At 40.5% G+C, this 20568-nt stretch overlaps 1 protein-coding gene and 1 long non-coding RNA gene across 2 annotated transcripts in view; both read left to right on the top strand.

Moving 5' to 3' along the window:
- SUGCT (succinyl-CoA:glutarate-CoA transferase) overlaps positions 1-20568 on the top strand; it is a 643685-nt gene that overhangs the window by 276498 nt on the left and 346619 nt on the right. The gene's annotated exons all lie outside the window — the stretch shown is intronic.
- LOC110257520 lies at positions 12341-20357 on the top strand. The gene is made up of 2 exons (XR_002340260.1): positions 12341-14475; positions 14586-20357. It is a non-coding gene; the product is annotated as an uncharacterized LOC110257520 (long non-coding RNA).

Genomic DNA, 20568 nt, shown 5'->3' with positions numbered 1-20568 from the left:
CTATCTCTGGTATGCTTAAAAATATAAATTATTTATATTCTTAAAGTAATTAAATTAAGTAAATACTCTACTGAAAGTTAGTGGAGGATTTAAGAATGATTCAGAAAGGGCGTAGGGTGGTATCTTAGCTTGGTTTCCCCAAAGCAGATCCTGATCCAGGGACTCGGGTACAGTAACTTGGTAGGGAAATGATCTCAAGAAACGCAGTAAGCAGGTAGGAGAAGTGAGGCAGAGAAGGATGCATCCCAACATCTCCCATGGTATTGGAGAAGAGGTGCAAGCAAGCCTTTGAGAGGGGAAGCTGTCAGCCGGCTGGAGCTGCCTGTAACTTTGGTAGAACTCGTGCTGGTCAAGGGCACGCGGAGTGGGGCGTCTACAGCCTCTGCAGCTCTTAGTGCCAGGGGTCAAGCCTCTGCAGCTCTTAGTGCCAGGGGCCAAGGCAGGCTGAACACAGTCGTGATCAGCATAAGCTGAAGCTCGCATTAGCTCATCTTTCGGTACTTGCCTTGCCTTCTTAGTTGTGAGATATTAGGCAAATTGTGTGACTTTTGTGTTTCACGTTTTTTAAATCTGTAATTTTGGGGTAATAATAACCCTTACCTCTAGAACTTTTGAGAGAATTCAGTGAGTAAAGACAAGTAAAGCCCTCAGCAGGGTGCCTGGCATATGGCAAACACTCGATGTGTATTGCTTATTGTAGGGAGCTGGTTGGGCAGCGGTAGAGTGGGGTGGTAGTTAATTTGTTTTGAATAACAGAGTTCTGTTGATGAAGTCTAAGTGTTCACTCTTATTTGGCAGCCACGTGGCATGTCGACTTACATTAATTAACCACACAAACGCCCTTTAAAAAATCTTGGCTGTTACTAATCCCTGTTTCTCTTTGTGCATTTATTATTTTTGGACTTAACATAAATTTTAATTAATTTTGTTTAAAACAAAATTGGCTCTGCTTAAACCAACTTGATTGTTGTCTTTACCAGCTTCTTGTTATTTACAAATCAGGCTAATATGACACAATCTGAGCCCTCATTTAGATTCAACAGCCAGAAAGCTCCTTTACTCCCCAGTATTGAAACTGAACATTCTGGGTGTATCTTTACTGGCTTCCAATTCACATAATTCATAATATAAACTACACGTCTCCATTTTATCCACAGAGATATTTTGAATAACCTTGTTAGTAGCTCTGTTGAAATCCAGGAATATTTTGCCCACTGTATTTCCCTCACATACCTGTTTAGAACTCAATCAAAAAAGAGTATGACACTGGCTTGGCGTGATCTTCTTCTAAGAAAACCATATTGGCCACAAATACTTTCTTTCCTAAGTATTAAAAAAGGTACTTTAAAGTCCTTCATTCAACAACTATATGGTACTCTGCCAAGCATCCTTTTGAGTCCCCTTGTTACCTTTCCAATATTCAACATCAAATGAATAACATTCAGTTTCTTCATATTCGGCGAAGATGGGCAGTCATCATGCATCCTTGTAAATTTATTACTGTCGTCTGGTGAGGTAATTTATGAAAGCACCTAGCAGGGGCCAGAGTGGGGAAGCGTGCAGTTTCTTTTCCCATTGATCGATCAGTCCATTCACCCGTTCATCGCGATATGCATACATTCAGCCACCTTTCGTTACTGCCCTTCTCATTCACTGAGGTGGTAGAGCGTGGAGGAGGGCCGGAAGGGATTTGGGAGCTCATACTGTTTACATCCTGGTGCTGGCTCTGTCTCTAACAGTGTGATCTTGGCAAGTCACTTCAACCTCTCTGTTCTTCAGGCTCCTCATCCATCACATGGGAACAGTGCTAAGTTTTATGGTAAAGGATTGTTGCAGTAAATGTGTAATCTCTATAAAGTGCTTAAAACAGTGTCTGGCACGTAGTATTATGCCATGTAAATGTCAACTGTCACGTGTCAGGCTCTGACCTAGTAAGAGGCTGCAAGAGGGAATAAGTCAGACTCATTTCCTGTCCTTTAGTTCTTACAGTTAGTGGAGATCCCCATATATTTTATGAAGCCATGAGACTGCTCTAATCAAATCTGCTTGGTTTTTGAAGGGTTTGAAAAATTTTGAAAAGAAATAGAATATGATGAACATTCAGTTCTATTTATCTTGCCAAATTGACTTTGGAGTTTTGTTAATTATACACATAATTAGATATAATTATATGCACATATAATTGTGAGTTCTGTTTTTGCATTTGCTAGAGTATTTTTGTGTATATTGTATAAAGCATTTAGTGTATATTGGCTATATATTTACTTTAAATTGCTCATGTACTAATCTGTTGTATAAATATTCTGCAGTATATGAAGATATTTGCTATTTTCTAAGAATTTAGGGCTTATAAAATGTTTTTGCTGCTGTTAAAACCTTCAGTTTGGTTATTATCGTACAAATGGAATCATTCAAAGTGAATGAACAGATTTATGGTTCTTTTCTTCAGTTGTTTTCAAGGAAATTTCAGTTAATTTGTCACACCTCAGTATTGTGTAACCATTAATTTTTGCCACTTCTTATAGTATCTAATGATACCTCACTTATTTTAACTTGGATTTCTTAAATTATAAGGGACTGAGCATGTTTCCCTGGGTTGACTTATTTTCATCTTTTCCCTCTGAATGCATTATTTCCTCTGTTGATGTGTGGGCTGTGGATTGCTTGGATTCTCTATGTATGCCATGCTGAAGAATAGGTGAAGGATGCGGGCGTATATTACAGCCTGTATGAGAGGGGACTTTTTGGAAGCGCACGGCTGCTGTTTTAAAATACTGAAGGACTGTTATGAGGAAAACATTGGGTGAGGCTCCTGAGGACTGAACGAGGATTGATGGGGGGGATTTCAAGGGCAGATTCTAGGATGAATGTGGACATTTGCTGTAATATTTACAGCATTGGTTCTCACCTGGAAGGGATCTTAGAATCTCTGTGAGGGAAAGGAGACTAGTGTGGGTGGAACTAGGGAGAATGAGCAAGAGCAGAAAGATTGGGAAGCTAAGAGATTTCCAAATGTGAGCTGAGTGGCTTCTAAATGTACTGTCTTCCCTGGCTGAGCACCTCCTGTACCCTACACCTGCCAAAGCAGGTTGGAGAGCCACTCTTGTGGGTGTCAAGGATTGGAGGAAATTGCCAGTAAAGTTCATTCCACTTCTGGGATACTTTGAAAGAAAAATAGCATTTTATAGCCCACAACTTTTTTTCCTGATGCTATTTTCATGTTAGTGTATTACGTACGGTAACGAAGCAATGCTCTTTTTCCTAAGCCTACTCATGGAGAACACCATGAGAAAATGGGTAGATCTGTGAAGCAGTGGATCTTCATACTTCATTTGAAAATTTCCTTTGTTTAATGGGCTTAAATTAAATTCAGTGGACATATATTAAAAACAGGGTTTTGAAAAAGGAAAATGAGGGAGAAGTTGCAGGCTTGCGTTTCATGGTGTGTTGCTTTCTATTACCACATACTCGGAGTTAGGTTGTGTTTGATGTGATGCCGATGGTCTGAATGTGTATTTTACATGACTTCGGGGATTGGAAGAGGTGGACCTCATAAGTCACTCGGGTGATACACATTAATCCAGCGCAGAACGGGAAGCAAGTAATGAAAATATGCCTGTTGGCTAGGGGATAAGGGGTTACACTTGGCCAGGAAAAAGAATAAAAATTGAATCAGAAATGAGTGTTTTCTGAGCTCAAAGTGGCCCCTGACTAGCATCTTCTATAAGGAAGCTACTCCACTTTTCTTAAAAATAATACCCTGGAACTTCTGGGAGGATGGCGGTAGCAGTGGCAGCATGGTTTTGGGATATTCCCAAACCTCCTCATAAAAACAGAGCTACTGGCAAACAAGATGAGCGGGAAACATTTACAACAAAAAGGCAGGGAATCCTCTTGAATTCCAAAGTATAAGCGAGAGGAAACAAACTATCAAAAGCCATGAGATGTGAACAATATCAGCATTTGTAAGGGAAAAAATAGAGGTGTCCAAAATAGCCTGCAGGTATTCTTTGGAAACAGGGCAGTTCTGGAAATAGTGACTAAACTACCTCGGAGGTGAGTGCAGGGCATCTCTGGGAAGATCTGAGGAGACGGGGCCCTAGAGCCGCTGTGAAGTCTGGAACACCACCCTCCAGCAGAGGGCGCCCCATTAAGACACTGGGGAGTGAAGGGAAAGGGGAGCAGGATGTGAATAAGAGACCCAAGGACAGAGAAGATGCAAATAAAGTGGTAGGGAAAATAGATAGAGCCAGGAAATTTGGGAGTGCAAGCTACCATGTATCTTTTGACACCACACACACACACCCTGAGATTTCTATGAAGTTATTTGAGCCAAGCCTCCTAAAAGTTCAGGAAAACTACTTCTGTGTATAAAGTGCTGAGATTAAATCCTATACAGTGTTATTTAAGATTAAAAAAAGGGAATAAGAAGAATAGTATTTCAACAGGCAGTGAAAACATGCTGTTGAGACATGCCTATACAGTAGATAACAATAAACAAAAAACATTAAAAATGATATCGGACATGAAAAAGTAATTGGACTAAGCATTAGAAAAACAGAATTAAGTGAGGGGGCAGACAGGGAGTTTGGGGTTGGTAGGTGCAGACCGTTACCTTCAGAACGGGTGGGTGATGGGTCCTGCTGTACAGCACGGGGAACCGTGTCCAGTCTCTTGGGTTAGAACATGATGGAAAATGAAAAAAACAAAACAAAACAAAGAATGTGTGTATATGGGTTGTGGGGTCACTTTGCTGCACAGCAGAAATTGAAGGAACATTGTAAGTCAACTATACTTCAATAAAAAAAATTAAAAAAAGAAATTAAGCAAAAGAACTCTGGAAAGTATTAGAGACAAAGGAAAAAAATCAAGATTAAATTAGAAGGTACACAAGAGTGAATCAACAACAGATAATCTTTAGGAAAATAGTTAAAACAAAGAAAAATTTAAAAATTACTAGGTAATGGGAAAATGCATTTCAAACAAGAGTTTGAGAAAAAAACTCCTAAAAGTTCAGGATGTTGAAGAGAGTGACAGAAATCTAACACATAAATAGTAGGAGTTTCTGAGGAATAAAACCAAAGCAAGGGAACAGAACAAATACCAGAAATGATAGGGTGTTTGTAATGTCTGGAAACATAAGCTAATGTAGATAATGTTATAAAAGGTATTTTCAATATATAAAACTATAATAATATTATCTATGTTTCCTGTCTTTAAAATTTGAGAAAACATCACAGAACTAAAAGAAGTCTCTAAAATTTGGGAAAACTTAACGGAACTAAAAGAAGTAAAGGATTTAAAGTTACTGAAAATAAAAAAGGAAAGGATTTAAAGCTATTGAAATAGTCCATCATGTATCTGAGAAAAAAGAATGTATATACATGTGTGACTGGGTCACTTTGCTGTACAGTATAAATTGACAGAACACTGTAAACCAATTATAATGGAAAACATAAAAATCATTATTAAAAAAAGAAAATTGGCTCCCTTCAAAATCAATGCTGTAACATGGTAAGACGTAGTAAAATTATTGGGCTTTAAAGAAAAAAATCCTTCAAGCATTTAGGCAACAAGGACCTGTAACCTATAAGGGAATGAAAATTAAATTATTAGATTATTTCAGGCTCAATAGTTTATGCTAGAGAAAAGGAGTAATATTTTTAAGATACTCAATGAAAGGAAACTAAGAATTTTTATAACCACCAAATCCTACCTTCAAGTATAAAGGGTACAGATTGTTACTAACGTACAAGAACTGAGTAATCTTCTGAAGAATGAGCTTCAGATAAGGAAGGTGACTGGAGCGATGACCCTTAGACTGGGGGAGCCGTATGTGTTTATAACTAAGTGAGAGTCAAGGGCAAGAGTATAACATGTGATGGCCGTGTATCCCAACCGTGCAGAGACATAGATATGGCACATTAAGCATGAGGCTGCAGTTGGGTGGCATAAACAAAATGTTTTACAGAATCATAAGCGGTTGTGTCAGGATTAAGATAGTTACTCTGGGGAGCTCCTGTTGTGGCTGAGGGGTTATGGGCCCGACTAGTATCCGTGAGGATGCAGGTTTGATCGCTGCCCTCACTCGGAGGGCTAAGGGTCTGGCTGTTGCCATGAGTGGTGGTGTAGGCTGCAGCTGCAGTCCTATTTGACCCCTAGCCTGGGAGTTTTCGTATGCCACAGGTGCGGCCCTAAAAAAAAAAACGGTATTTACTCTGATTATTGTGTGTGTGACGAAGAATAAAGCAAATGATTAATTATGGGATTTTTAAAAATTCTATCATCACCTGTGTCCTTTATTTGTAGACACAAATAAAAGTTTGAGGTAAATATAAAACAAGGCGAACATTCTTAATATAAAAGGCCTTTGACACATTAATAAGAAAAATGGAAGCAGTAGATAAGTGTTGAAAAAATATAATCAGGCATTTTTAAAAACAAGATATACAGATAACCAAAAGTGTGTGTTAGCATCTTGGGTTCTTTTTGTACATGGTGTTAGGTAAGGGGTCCAATCTCATTCTTTGGGCGTGGGGGGGTATACATCAGTTTTCCCAGCACCATGTGTTGAAAAAACTGTCCTTTTGTCCACTGAATGGCCCTGGTACTCTTATCAGAAATCATTTGACCATAAATGCCTGGTCATTTCTGACTCCCTATTCTATTCCATTAGTCTATATGTCTGTCCTTATGCCAATACCATACTCTTTTGATAACTGTAGCTTTGTGGTAAGTTTTGGAATCAGGACCTGTATTCTTTCTTTTCTTTTTTTTTTTCAGAATTGTTTTGGCTATTTGGGGTCTTTTGAGATGGCATCTGAATTTTAGGATAGGTTTTTCTGTATCTACAAAAAATATCGTTAGGGTTTTAAGATGAATTGCATTCAATCTGTAGGTTGCTTTGAGTATATTGACATTTTAATGATGTTAAGTCTTCCAATTCATGAACATGGGATATTTCCATTTATTTATGTCTAATTTCTTTCAGCAGTGTTTTGTAATTTCTATTCAGCCTAAAAAAGGAAGGAAGTATGCTAAATATGGATGAAGCTTGAAGGTGTTATATTAAGACAAATACTATGTGATTCCACTGATGAAGTGCTTAGTCAAAATCACAGCAACCGAAAGTGTAATGGTGATTGCCAGGGACGGGAGAGAAGCGTGGGGACGTATCCTTTAGTAGGTAGAGAGTTTCATTTTCACAAGATGGAAAGAGGTATGAGGACAGACGGCAGGGTGGCTGCACGGCAGTGTGAATGTATTTAATACCACTGAACTCAACACTTAAAATGGCTAAGATGCTTAATTTTATGTTATGCGTATTTTAGCACAAAAGGGAAACACATTGGCATTTCTTAAATTTTTAAAAAATGCATATTCATACAAAACACTAAAGGGAAATGCATCAATCAAAATTATTTCTCTGTGGTAAAGTTATAGTTGATTTTCTGTCTCCTTTTGTGCCTGATGACATTAAATAACTTTCTACAGTAATTATGTATTGCTTTGCTAATAGTTCTTCCCAAGGAGACGGTGATTCAAGAGGCTTATTTCTCACGTGAGCAGCCCTGGTATGAGGTGGACCTTGGCCATGTGGGCAACTTCCCCATGTCATGTTTGCAGTGATGCTGCTTAGGCTGTAGGGACCGTCAATGCAATGCTTGTCAGTCCAAACCATAAAATACATGACCTGCTCTTCATTTAAAATCTGTACCAAGCAGAGTATGTTTTGTAACTGTTGTGTGGTCATTAGCATGGACCTGGATTATTGATGTGGTAATAATTGCTGTGAGCCTTAAGACGTCGTGGCTGATCAGCTCAGTAAGTGTCCTGATGTATTTAAGAGCAAAAGCCGTATGAAAAGCCCATAATTCCTCTGAACTGTAAGGCAGCGATTGGCATCCCTAGATGGACTTCACCGTTATTTGTGTGGCCTGCGAATTGACATGCAGACAAAGGAGAGAGCTGTGAGTGCTAGTGGGGAAGAAAGGGATAACTCCAACCACAATTTATCAGCAATATGTAGAGATAAATTCCTAAGAGGAAATAAGGTCTGAGGAAATTACAGGAAATATTAAATCTGTGATTCTGTTTACGCCGACCAACCAATTCCAGCTGTTTCTCTGTGGGTTATAGAAGTGTCACAGGCCTGTTTATAGTTACTGCATTGCAGAATCCATCCTGGTTCTTATAGAAGCCCATTGGTTTGGTTTGGGTTTCCTCAGATTTGTCCAGAAATATTTCCTATAGGCAATACGTTTATGGAATGTAGCCCTGTCCTAAATTTTTGTTTCTAGAACTTCTTTTCTAGTTTCCTCCCTTTCCTGCCCACAGTTTCCCTTCCCAGTAATGTTAGTGCAGTTTTATTTATTTAACATTTATGTAGCACTTATACCAATTGCATTGTTTTAAATACCTTCAGAGTATTAATTCATCTCATTCCTCATGACAGTGTTATGGGCTAGAAACTGTTTCTTTTTTTTTTCCCCCACAACCTATTTTTTTTAATTCTTTTTAATTTTTTAAAATTACAGTTGATTTACAATGCTCTGTCAATTTCTGCTGTGTAGCAGTGACCCAGACCCACACATTCTTTTTCTCACATTATCCTCCATCATGTTCCATCACAAGTGACTAGATATTGGTCCCTGCGGTATATACAGCAGGATCTAATTGCTCACACCATGCACAAAAATAGAAAGTATTTCTTAAAGCAACACAGAAAGAAAAAACCTTAAAGAACAAGACTCATAGTTTTCCTACATTAAAGTTAATAGTTTCCATATGAAAAAATAAATACTGATAAGCTAAAAGATAAACTCTAGGAGAAGAAATTTGAAGTGTATATAACTAATAGAGGATTTGTATCTAGATTATATTCTTATAAGCCAATAAGAAAACAAAAACACTTCATCTGAAAAAGGGGCAAAGGATATGAAGAGGGGAGAAACTAAAGGAAAAAAATGTAATAAGCCTTAAGTTTATGAAAATATGCTTAATTTCTCCAGTTGGGAGAAATGCAGCTTAAAATAACCATGAGATACCATCCACCTCTATCTGATTGGCAAAGCTTTTTTCTGACAGTAGCAAAAGTTGGTAAGAATATGGAGCGTGGTAGAAGCAGAAATTGACATCAGCCACTTTGCAGAGCAATTTGACGAAATCTGTGATAGCTGATCATGTGCCTGCTTTAAGACTCAGCAGTTCTACCTCTGTATATATACCCTGGGGACTCGATCAGAGCAATGTATAAGCAATAGTAAGAAATTGGAAACAACGGACCACTAGTAGGAGAAAAGATAAATTGTGGAATATTCACCCAGGGATGTTCCCAGTAGATAAAATGAATACGCCAAATCGGTATGCGTGGATATGGGTAGATATTGAAATTAAAACATTCAATAAGAATAGTAAGTTGTAGTGTAATGGTTAAAAACACACAGCATGATACTTTGTATTGCTTATGGACTCATGTAAACAGATACATGCCTATGTAATATAAATGCACTAATAGGAACCGAGAGATGCACGGGATGCTTAGCTTGGTGGTTACTTCTGAGGAGAAGAAATAAGGGAATAAGGAAGGTCAGGGAAATGCACAGAAGGGGTTTTCCTATGTCTGTAACGTTGTGTCTCTTAAAGACAATGAAGCAGATATGCTAAGATGTTATTAACAGTGTGAATGGGTGAGGGACATAAGTATTTATGTAACTTTCTTTTCACTTCTTTTCTGTTCCTAGACGTTTTGGCATATTTGAAATATTTCACAACAGTAAAGTAAACAATAATTTAATAATTTAAAACTAACTCTGGAGCTCCCATTGTGGCTCAGAGGTTATGAACCTGATTAGTATCCACGAAGATGCAGGTTTGATCCCTGGCCCCACTCAATAGGTTAAGGATCCCATGTTACCATGAGCTGTGGTCTAGGTCACAGAGGCAGCTGGGATCCCGTGTTGCTGTGGCTGTGGTATAGACCGGAAGCTCTGTATAAGCAATAGTAAGAAATGTATAAGCAATAGTAAGAAATTAGAAACAACGGACCACTAGTAGGAGAAAAGATAAATTGCTCTGATTTGACCCTTACTTAGCCTGGGAACTTCCGCAAAAACAAACAAACAAACAAAACCCCAAACCCCCCAAAGAAACAAACTAAAAATCCCACTAACTCTACTAGGTAATAGTTCTAAATTTTCTCTTAAAAATCTTTGGGAAACATTGCTATGATATTGAGATAAACTCTTCCAAAAATGTTTATTTTATATGGACAATATTATATGTCCAGAGTTTTGTATTCAGTTCTTACTGACATACAGAGTAATGCATTTTTGTAAGTCTCCATTGTTTTTCTTAAATCTCTGAAATATATTTATTTAGCTTTCAAGGTTTTTCACAGAGTTATTTTGAATTTAGGCGCAATTTTCTGGGTCTAGTCTTCTATCAAGAAGGTGGTGTGTTAAGAGAGATTTCTCCCCGCTATCCTAGGAGCCACCATCATGGACTAAAAGGGAATCTACCATTATGGTTTATTTGTGTCAGGGGATAGAACTAGTGTGCACAGATTTTAAAAGATCATGGGTTTGGGGTTACGAGTGTATAAACACCCAAACTTATTTTCAGAACTCTGTAATTGGCAAGTCCATAGCTCTCCCATAGGGATAGTACAGCAACAAGACATTCGTACATTTCTGCTTATGCGTAAACATAAAAACTTTTTTTGGAAATTGATTCATGTTTCTAATGATATGAATAAATCATTGAATGACTGAAAGATATATTTTGGTAACATAAAGTCCTATTCTAGGAGTTCCCATTGTGGCACAGGGGAAATAAATCCAACTAGTAACCATGAGGTTGTGGGTCTGATCTCTGGCCTCGCTCAGCAGGTTAAGTATCTGGCATTACCATGAGCTGTGATAGAGGTCACAGATGAGGCTTGGGTCCTGCATTGCTGTGACTGTGCCATAGGCCAGCAGCTGAGGCTTGGATTCAACTGCTAGCCTGGGAACCTCCATATGCCATGGGTGCAGTCCTAAAAAATAAATAAATAAACAAACAAACAAGCAAAAAGTCCTATTCTGTTAGTATGTTCCATTTGAGTTTTCATGTAAAACCTCTCTGAAAAGACCTCTAGTCTCCAAATTGGAGCCCTGAGTTTTTATGTGGGAAAATGATTGACAGGATTCAAAGATTTAGAGTATTATTATCAAAGAAGCTCCATATATAGTTTATTATTGAAATGCTTTTCTGTTCGGACCCCAAGGTGAGGAAAAGCTCGTGAAACCAAGAGGGATATGGTCTCATTTTTTGCCCCACCCTTGCCCTGTTCTCTGCCCAAGGAAGCTGGAAAGTCATGGAGGCAAGTGTCATTGGGCATCACGCAACCTCTGGCAGGAGATCAGGGTGAAGGAAAGCTTTCATTTGCTCCAAGCTGCTGTCAACGGCTTTTAAGTCACTAGACTTTGTTCAGGGGGTACCCTGGGTCTTTTAGGGAAGTGAGGCCTTGTCCGGATAAGGACACAGCCGGAGCTCCAACAGGCATTTCTTTCCTCACTGACGGCAGCTGAGGCTTTGGACTTGGTCTTAACCGTTAGAATGAGACAAAAGGACACAGTCTTTAACTTTGGCAGTGCCGCCACAGCCTGTATTCATTCACTTTGGTTCCTCTTCGCATTTTTCCACAGTCCTGATCGTTAGCCTGGGGGGTGTGTCTGTTTCATTAGTGCCTGAAGTCTCCGCATTGTCACTTCCCGACGGCGTCTCTAAGCGAAAGGAAGCCTGGCCGGGATTCCCAGTGCCGGTGTCATCACCAGTCCTCTAGCGGCTTCAGTGCAAACACTGATATTTTCTAGGATAGGAAGCAAATGACGATAACGTAACCTGCTGATATATTTTAGAAATCTTAGAAGCTTAATTTTTTTAAAAATTGAGATCTAATCGATATTTAACACGCTATGAGTTTTAAGTGTACAGCATAGTAATAATTTGATATGTATACGCTTAGACTTTTATAACTGCAAACTGAGAGATGACCAGCAAAAAATAGGAGTTGCTATATAATTATTAAAATTCCTTCTTTGGATTTGCAATTATAGACATTTTATTATTGTATTCATTTTTACTATGTGATATTACCACTAAGTAAATACCTTTTTGTCTTTTTAGGGCCGCACCTGTGGCGTGTGAAGGTTCCCAGGCCAGGGGTCTAATCAGAGCTGTAGCCGCTGGCCTACACCACAGCCACAGCAACAGCAACGCCGCATCAGAGCCGCCTCTGTGATCTACACCATAGCTCACAGCAACGCCAGATCCTTAAGCCATGGAGCGAGGCCAGGGTTCGAACCTGAATCCTCATGGTTGCTAGCCATGGTTGTCGTTTCTGCTGAGCCACAACAAAAACTCCCTCTGATTTTCTTTCTTTCTTCTTCTTTTTTTTTTTGTAAATACCATTTTGAGTACTTACTGTGAGCTTGGTGATATACTGAACAATTCACAACTAATTATAATTTCCTTATAACAGATGGGAAAATTGGAACTCAGAGAAGTTAAGAAATTTACCCATGGTCACATAGGAGGTGAGCTTTAGGATTAAAAGTCAGGCTTGTCTTTTCAGTAAATTTTATTTATTGATTTATTTGTCGATCATCTGTTTTAAATGGCAGCAGTCTATCGAGAGTGAGTTGAGCTCTGAGCCCGAAATGTGGATTTGAGTGTGAGTCCCCATAATGCTTCAACTTTTTCATCTTCAAAGTAAGAATAATTTGTCCTTTCTCATAGAATTCTTGAAAGGATCAGATTAAAAAAGGGTGGCCAATAGTATGAGACATTTGGGGACCATGGCATTGATTAATGCTCAGCAGGAAGAAAGCTGCAAACAGTTGGAGCCCAGACAACCTAACCCAAAACTGAGTTAACCTCCCTCTCCTCCCCAGCTCTGGGGCAAACAGTAGCTGAGTTGCCGGCCACCTAAGGGTGGCACTGCGTGCTAGATTAGCCTGGGCTGATGCTGACACCTCGCGATCTCCCCTTCTGAAGGAGCATGGGGAGAGACCGGTTCCAGAGCCCATCAGCTGAGAGCTTCCGTGCTTCTGACCGTGTGCTTCCACTCGACTTCTCTATGCCCCAGTTCCCACAACCACGAGGATCAAAAAACTCACCTCACGGGATTACGAGGACTGGGAATAATATATGCCAAGTATTTCTCGTGGTGCTTGGTACATAAGAGGCTCTCAGTTAACAGCAGCGCTGATGCCGTGCTGCCTTCTCGAGTCCTGCGAGACCAGTGGGACTGGGCTTCAGCAGCATCTCCCTCACGGAGCTTTGTCCGCTCCGCTCGCCTGGACTCTGCTGCCCGGGGTCAAGCCGCAGAAATTGGCGGTTAACACATGAGCTTTGGACTCAGGGTGGACGTCCAGCTGGACTATTAATGTGGATGTGAGTTAAAAATATTTCTTAAACTCTCTAAACCTTGGTTTGCTCGTCTTTAAAATGCGCACAAGGATGGTACTTAAAGGATTGTCGGGATAATGTAATTGCTCACTCAGCACAGAGCCTTTGCTAAATGTTTACTAAATGTTTTCTCTGTTTTGCTTTGTTTTTTGGTTGTGCCCACAGCACAGGTGTGGAAGTTCCTGGGCCAAGAATCACACCCGCACCCCAATAGCGACATTGCTGGATCCTTATCTGCTAGGCCACCAGGGAACTCCAATAAGTGTTTGCTTTGGTTTGAAACATTGTGAACATTATTAACTGATATTTTTATTAAGGTCATGTAAATAGGAGGTGCTGGGGCTGTGACTCAAACCCAAATCTGTCCCATCTCATGCACACTTCCTGTGGTGAATACTTCCAGTAACTGAACTGCTGGTATGTTCCCTATTACTAGAAATATTTTCAGTATACATAATATGATGATTTTGTGGGATCCTCTAAAACAGTAGATGATTTTTAAGGTCCTTTGAATTCCTGAGATCTTATGATTCTCTGGATAACATAGGAAGTCCCTAAATCAAAACATTATGTCTTAAGCATTTGTTTGTAAGTTCGTTTTGGGGAGCTTGACATTTATTTTCCATAAGACGCTCCTCCCTACAGAATGCAGAGACAGCGTAGAGGAAGAAGTCAGAAGATGAGGTGCTGTCGTACCACAGTTAAAGCTAAAGGCCCCAGATTGGCTTCCTTCTCCCAACCTCAGTATCTAAATAAATGTAGTCTCAGCAGGGTTTTAGGAGAAAATAATCCATCCCATGAATTCAAGCTAATGTGACTGAGGTGAAACCAAGGGTGGCTGTCGGTTAGCCATTGATATGTGCTGAGCTGTGACCTGCCTTGGGTCATCCAGCGAGCTTTGATTATTTTTATAAAAGCTTGTATGTGCTCCGATCTGGGCGGTAGGATGTTTGCGCAAGCTGTCTTGTAGGAACTTGGAGTCAGCTGTGTCCAGCGTGAGCCTGAGCCAATTAAGACTGGCCAGTTAAGGGTGGCACTGCGTGCTAGATTAGCCTGGGCTGATGCTGACACCTCGCGATCTCCCCTTCTGAAGGAGCATGGGGAGAGACCGGTTCCAGAGCCCATCAGCTGAGAGCTTCCAGCCCTCCATCTGAGCGTGCAGAAGTGTCTGCGTGGTGACCTTGATTGATTGATTGATTGATGGTTGACGGTGTTGTGCCAGTTTCTGCTGTGCAGCAAAGCGACACAGTCGTACTTAGACGTACGTTCTTTTTTTCTCATACTATTTTCCATCACGATCTATCCCAGGAGGTTGGAGATGGTTCCCTGTACTGTACAGCAGGACTTCATTGCTTGTCTGTTCTAAACCTTCTGATGCCAGAGAACCCAAATCTCCACCCTCAGGACGTGCTGGTGCTGCTGTTTTCTCAGCCCGTGTCCCATGAAGAAGCCTGTGGCTTGGTGGCATCTTCTCTGAGTGACAGTTGTCTCACCTTTTTCTTATTTCCAATTACCTTTTTCCAGGCTCTCATGCCTCCGTTTTTATCCCATAAATATCCCCAGCCCCTCGCCTTTAGGGAGGCGGATCTGAGACTTGTTCCCCAGGCTGAACAAGGCTGACTTGGCTGCCTTGGGAATAAACCCTTTCTCTGCCACAGACCTCAGCAGCTCAGCGGTTGGCTTTCTGTGCACAGCAAGCAAGCAGGACCCTCTTAGTCTTCCCACGGAGTCACAGATCCATTCATTTAGCGCATACTGAGTGCCAGCAGTCAAACGGTCGCGAAGTCGTCTGTTTCTCTGGTGTGAGGGCAGGAGCGATGTTCAGGAAGGAGGCAGTTGGACAGATTTGAGAAATATCTAAAATTTGTGATTTATGGAACAGAGGAAAATTGGAGGCAGAAAAATTTTAATCAACTATTGCCATAGTCCATGTGTGAAGAATCAAGGGCCTGAACTGTGATAGTAGTAGTGGGAATAGAGGAATAAAACAGCTTTTGAAGAGTGGATTCTACGGGACAGTTACATGTAAATTACTAGAAATAGTGAAAATAAGGTTTTCCAGATTTAGCCAGGAGTTTGAGTTTAGGTTTATGGGGCAAGTGGAAGTTTTAATCACCTATGGGCAACTTGTATTTATGGGCACGATACTCCATCTGAATGGAAATATCCTTTGGTAGCTAGAAAAACGGTCAGTGCCAGAAGTACGGATTTGGATGTTATCTGCATAGAGATGACAGAATTGCTTAAGTGCATGAGGGAAAATGAAGAATATCAGGACTGGAAGGAAAAGGTGAAAGAATTAATAAGAGAGAATTAATAAGAAACGGTCAAAGAAGCATTGTATCATGAGACCTAGAAATAGGGTGTCAACAGCGTCAAATACTGTGCGGAAAGCAGGTAGGATGAGGCCTGTGACAAGAACGCTGGATTTGGCAGGTGGTCCCTGGAGCCCCTGGAGCCCCTGGAGATTGGGTAAGAAAAGGTGCTGGTGGCCAAGTCAGGTTCCAAAGGCTCAGGCAGGAATGACAGATTTGCAAACAGATGGATAGGATGGTAACAGAAAGGGTAATGAAGACAAGAAAAATCACTTTTTTAATGAAAACTAGTTTATGGTTAACAGGGATACGGAAGAACTGATGGAGAGGCAGACTTAAGAAGCGTCAGAGGGAGACAGCACGGTGCCTGCCCGTCAAGCTTCTTCGTCTCTAGTCTCACTGATGACCTTCCATCCTCTCTGTCAGCGCCGATGTGGTCAGTCTCGGCGGACGTGCCTCTCTGGAGTCCTCATTGCCAGTGCGAGTCCAGGATCCTTAGCAGAGCCCTCGGCCCGATACCTTGCCCTCTGGTTCTGAGCCCCCTTTCCCGTTTCATCCTTTGCCAGTCAAGGCACAGGAGACTTCAGCGTCTTTCCGGACTGGGTCTTTGTACACATTGCTTTTTCTGCCTGGAAGACCCTTCTTCCTATCTTTCCTATGGAAAATGCTAACACATCCTTCAGCACCTGGCGCAAATGTCACCTTGTTTTTGAACCCTTTCCTGACTCCCCAGGCCCATTTCAGGTCTCCTTCTTTGGAGCTTCAACTGGAATTTGTCCATGAATGATATTTTTGTCTCAGCCTCCTGTATGGTAATTTAAAAGTCTCCATAGCTGTGTTCCTCATTAGATATGATCTCTTAATACAAGGACTGTCTTTTTATTGTTGTAATCCCCACAGCTGGCACAAAACAAACGCTTGCTAAAAGCATCAGGAATGGCTGAGTGAGTATTACTGCAAAGCGATGTATTTTGAGGTATGTAGGATGGAAGCGAAGAATATCTCAGTGCTGAGTGAGAGAAGCCAGACGCTGGAGTGCAAATACTGCATGAGCTCACGCACGTGGGGAATCTAAAGTGTCAAGCTCATGAAACCAGCACGCAGGATGGTGGTTGCCAGGGCTGGGCTGTGGGGGAAGTGGGGAGATTTGGTCACATTTTCAACTGTGAGACGAAAAGTTCTGAAAATCGAATGCACAGTATGGGGATCATAGGGAGTCGCAATACTGGATCGAGTACTCAGAACTCGCTAAGAGAGTAGTTTGGAAGTGTTCTCCGCACACACGCAAAGATGCTGACGGTGAGGGTGGATGTGTTGACTGACCTGATTATGGTAAATATCTCACAATGCGTAGTAAATCATCGCATTGATCGCCTTAAAAAATCATGTCGTGCAAACTAAATGTATATGCTTTTTATTTGTCAATCATTCTTCAAAAAAATTGGGGTGGAACAGCTATATGAATTTGAGCAAGTTATTCTCTCTGAACCCAAGTTTCCTATTGGTGAAACAAGGATAAAACTTACCCTATAGTGTGCTCGTGAGCATAAAATCTACAAAATATAGGTCCAACAATTAGGGACCAGCATTTATTAATCATTAATGTTAGTTATTTCCAACTCCCACCACCATGGCATGGATCTCTTAGTAGTTGCTCTCTGGTTTTGCATTTGGTTGCAACTTTAGTCCTTTCTCTAAGAGAAGTTTTTTGTTTGTTTTTTAAGTTAAATTTTAATGTTAAGAACGTTAAACTCAAGTCTGTCTTTACGTAGCAATGTTTCATCTACCTAAATGATGCAATCTAATTAAAAATACTCATTTGGCATAAAATGAATTCAACAAAAATGTAGAATTAAATGTATGGGTTGGTTTTGTAAGTTTACAATTAAGTCCAAGTTGTTTTATGAGTCTCCAGATAACTTCCTAGAGGAGACTCTAGCTTTGAGGCTCACACCACTGGGATGCAAGGACCCGCTTCTTGTCTTATCTTGAGGATTGTGTTGCCACGAGTGATTTAAATCAGCTCTTTCAAATTTTTTTTCAGCAGAATTTTTGTGATTAATAAAAACATGTGCTTACAGCTTTTTTGCGTAGATAAAGGAAAGGATTCTACATCCGATTTAGATCAAGAGATAGATTTTCAGGAGAAAATGATGGATGTGTCCACTGGGAATAGTGGAATGCCATGATGTTTGGTCGCTGACTGATGGAATCTAAGACATTTGTGAACACTTCCACGCCCACACCCACGCAAACACACAAACAGTGGTCACAAATGCAGAGCCAGGCACTGCCTCTCTCCCCAGTCTCATATCCCGAGTGCATCCGTTGTTTTCCATAGCATGAAATAAATCCCTCTTCTTTGCCCAGTGGTGAAAAGCTTATATAAATACTAAAACTTCAACTATTCCCATGAGGTTTCCTTTGGCAAGCCTGCAGCTATGGGTTTGTTTGGATATTGACATGGATTTTCTGTGCAGATCTGTTCAGGCCACTTGGGTGAGTCCAATGGTGATAAATTCACTTGTCTCGAAAATGTATCCGACGCACCGTTATAACACTCTGTTTATGAAAACTTAAATAATTGACACCCTGATTGAAAAGGCTCGAGGTTCAAAGTGTCTCTTTTAGTCTTTCAACATACATCATTCTGGTGATATATATCTATATATATCTTAGGAACTCTTGGCCAGGAGATGACTTTAACAGTCGTTGTAAAGAAAACATGGATATGAAGAATTGACTAACGCAAGACATTTAATTTTGCATTTGTGGTGTTCCCATGGAAGAATATTTTTTAAAATTTAGGTGCGAAGTATTTTTTTTGTGGTTGTTAATGACCACACGGTGCCATATGAACATTCCTGGACCGGGGGTTGAATCTGAGCCACAGCTGTGACCAGTGCCACAGTGGGGACTCTAGATGTGAAGTATTTTGTTGTGTACCAGCCAGGGATAGGCAACATTGCTGGGCCATGATTAAAATGTATAATGACATCTTTATTGTAATGGCGAGAAAAGGGAAGGCATTATTTTAAAAGACAATAATCAAATGTAATACTAACTTAAATTTTATAAATCAGATCCTTAGGTAAAAAAGATGCGATTGAATATAATTGTCCATAAGCAGTCTATCTTTTAGAGCCTATGTTAATTCAAACTTTTATCTTTTCTTTTTTCTTTTTACCTATTAGCTGGCAATTAGAGAAGTGTCCTCAAAATATTTATACTGTTTTTAATCCTTTTTTCAAATAGTGGAAGAAGTGTTATTTGTCTGACATAAATTCCCACACAATCTGCTGACCTTAGACTAATTCTAGCTATGCCTAAGAGAGCTGGAAAGAAGCCCATGGCAGTTCCCGTCATGGCTCAGTGGTTAACGAATCTGACTAAGAACCATGAGGTTGCAGGTTCCATCCCTGGCCTCGCTCAGTGGGTTAAGGATCTGGCGTTGCCTTGAGCTGTGGTGTAGGCCTCAGCCTCGGCTCGGATCCCGCGTTGCTGTGGCTCTGGCGTAGGCTGGCGGCTACAGCTCTGATTCGACCCCTAGCCTGGGAACCTCCATATGCTGCGGGTGAGGCCCTAGAAAAGACAAAAAGAAAAAAAAAAGAAAGAAGCCCATGAATATGGAATATTTCTGCTGTATTTCCACTAGCCCTTCCATACTAGCGAAGCGTTTTCTTTGCTGCCAGTAATTTACTAGAGCTCTTGCTTTTTAAAAATCTCTTTTAACATACATCACTACTTCACTAAAAATAGTTTGCTATTTTAACAATTAGCAGTTCTGAAATTCTTCAGATAATACAGACTTTGAGTGTTGAGTTGTCTTTGAGGATCTAAGATATTGTTTCTGTGCTCACTGTCTTAACAGAGAACTAAAAAACAGTGCATCTCATTAATGAATTAGGTCTCCTTTCCCTCAGGCCTAATGGAGGGAAGAAAGGCCATCCAGTAAGCTTTTGTGTCTGTGAGGTCCCGACTTTTAGTCAAAGTCAAATCAAACCAGAGGTAGAGGACTGCATCAGTGTGCGTGCTGTTGGCTACACTGAGATAGCGGTCTAGGCACGTCTCCGTCTGTTCTGATCAGTGAGCCACAGTGCAAACCCGTAAGTAGTTAAACGGTTTTTTTAGGCCAATGGTTGTGGCTGTTAATTCTGATGTCCTTTAAATATGATGGAGGTAAAACATACAGCTTTCTTTTAAAACGACTGCATTAGGTTGTTTTTGTTTTGAGGAATAATTTAGTGTATCCGTATCTTCCTTAACCTGATAATACTATGCCTGAGACCCAAAAAGCCCTTTCCACAGTGACGTTCTGCTCAAAACTGCAGTGATATCATATGATCATATTAAATTTCGCAAGTGCTCAGTGCAACATTTGAAGCTCAATTAATGCTATTTTCTGTATAGTCTCTCTTCTCCAAGGGACTCCATGTCAAAAAGTCTGTAAGGTCATGGGAGTTCCCATGTGACTCAGTGGGTTAAGGATCTGGCATTGTCACTGCAGCAGCTGGGGTCGCTGCAGTGCTGCTCTGGCGCGGTTCTCTCCATGGCCAGGAAACTTCCATGTGTCATAGGCACAGCCAAAAAGCAAATGTACATGAGGTCAGAAACAAGAGTTAATTCCAACTCTAATAGTAGATTTTCAAACACGGGGACCTGCGTGACTCACTCACAGGTAACTCACGTTGTTTCATATTTGGCACCATTCTCTCAAAAGTAGGTACAAGGAAGGCTAAAGAAACCTACATATCTCTGTCATCATCAGTTGCTTTCGAAGAGGGATACATGAGAAAAAAAG

Source organism: Sus scrofa, chromosome 18 (assembly GCF_000003025.6).
Source record: "Sus scrofa isolate TJ Tabasco breed Duroc chromosome 18, Sscrofa11.1, whole genome shotgun sequence".
NCBI lineage: Eukaryota > Metazoa > Chordata > Mammalia > Artiodactyla > Suidae > Sus > Sus scrofa.
The sequence above is the reverse complement of the archived record's forward strand: the minus strand, read 5'-3'. Positions and strand labels throughout refer to the sequence as shown.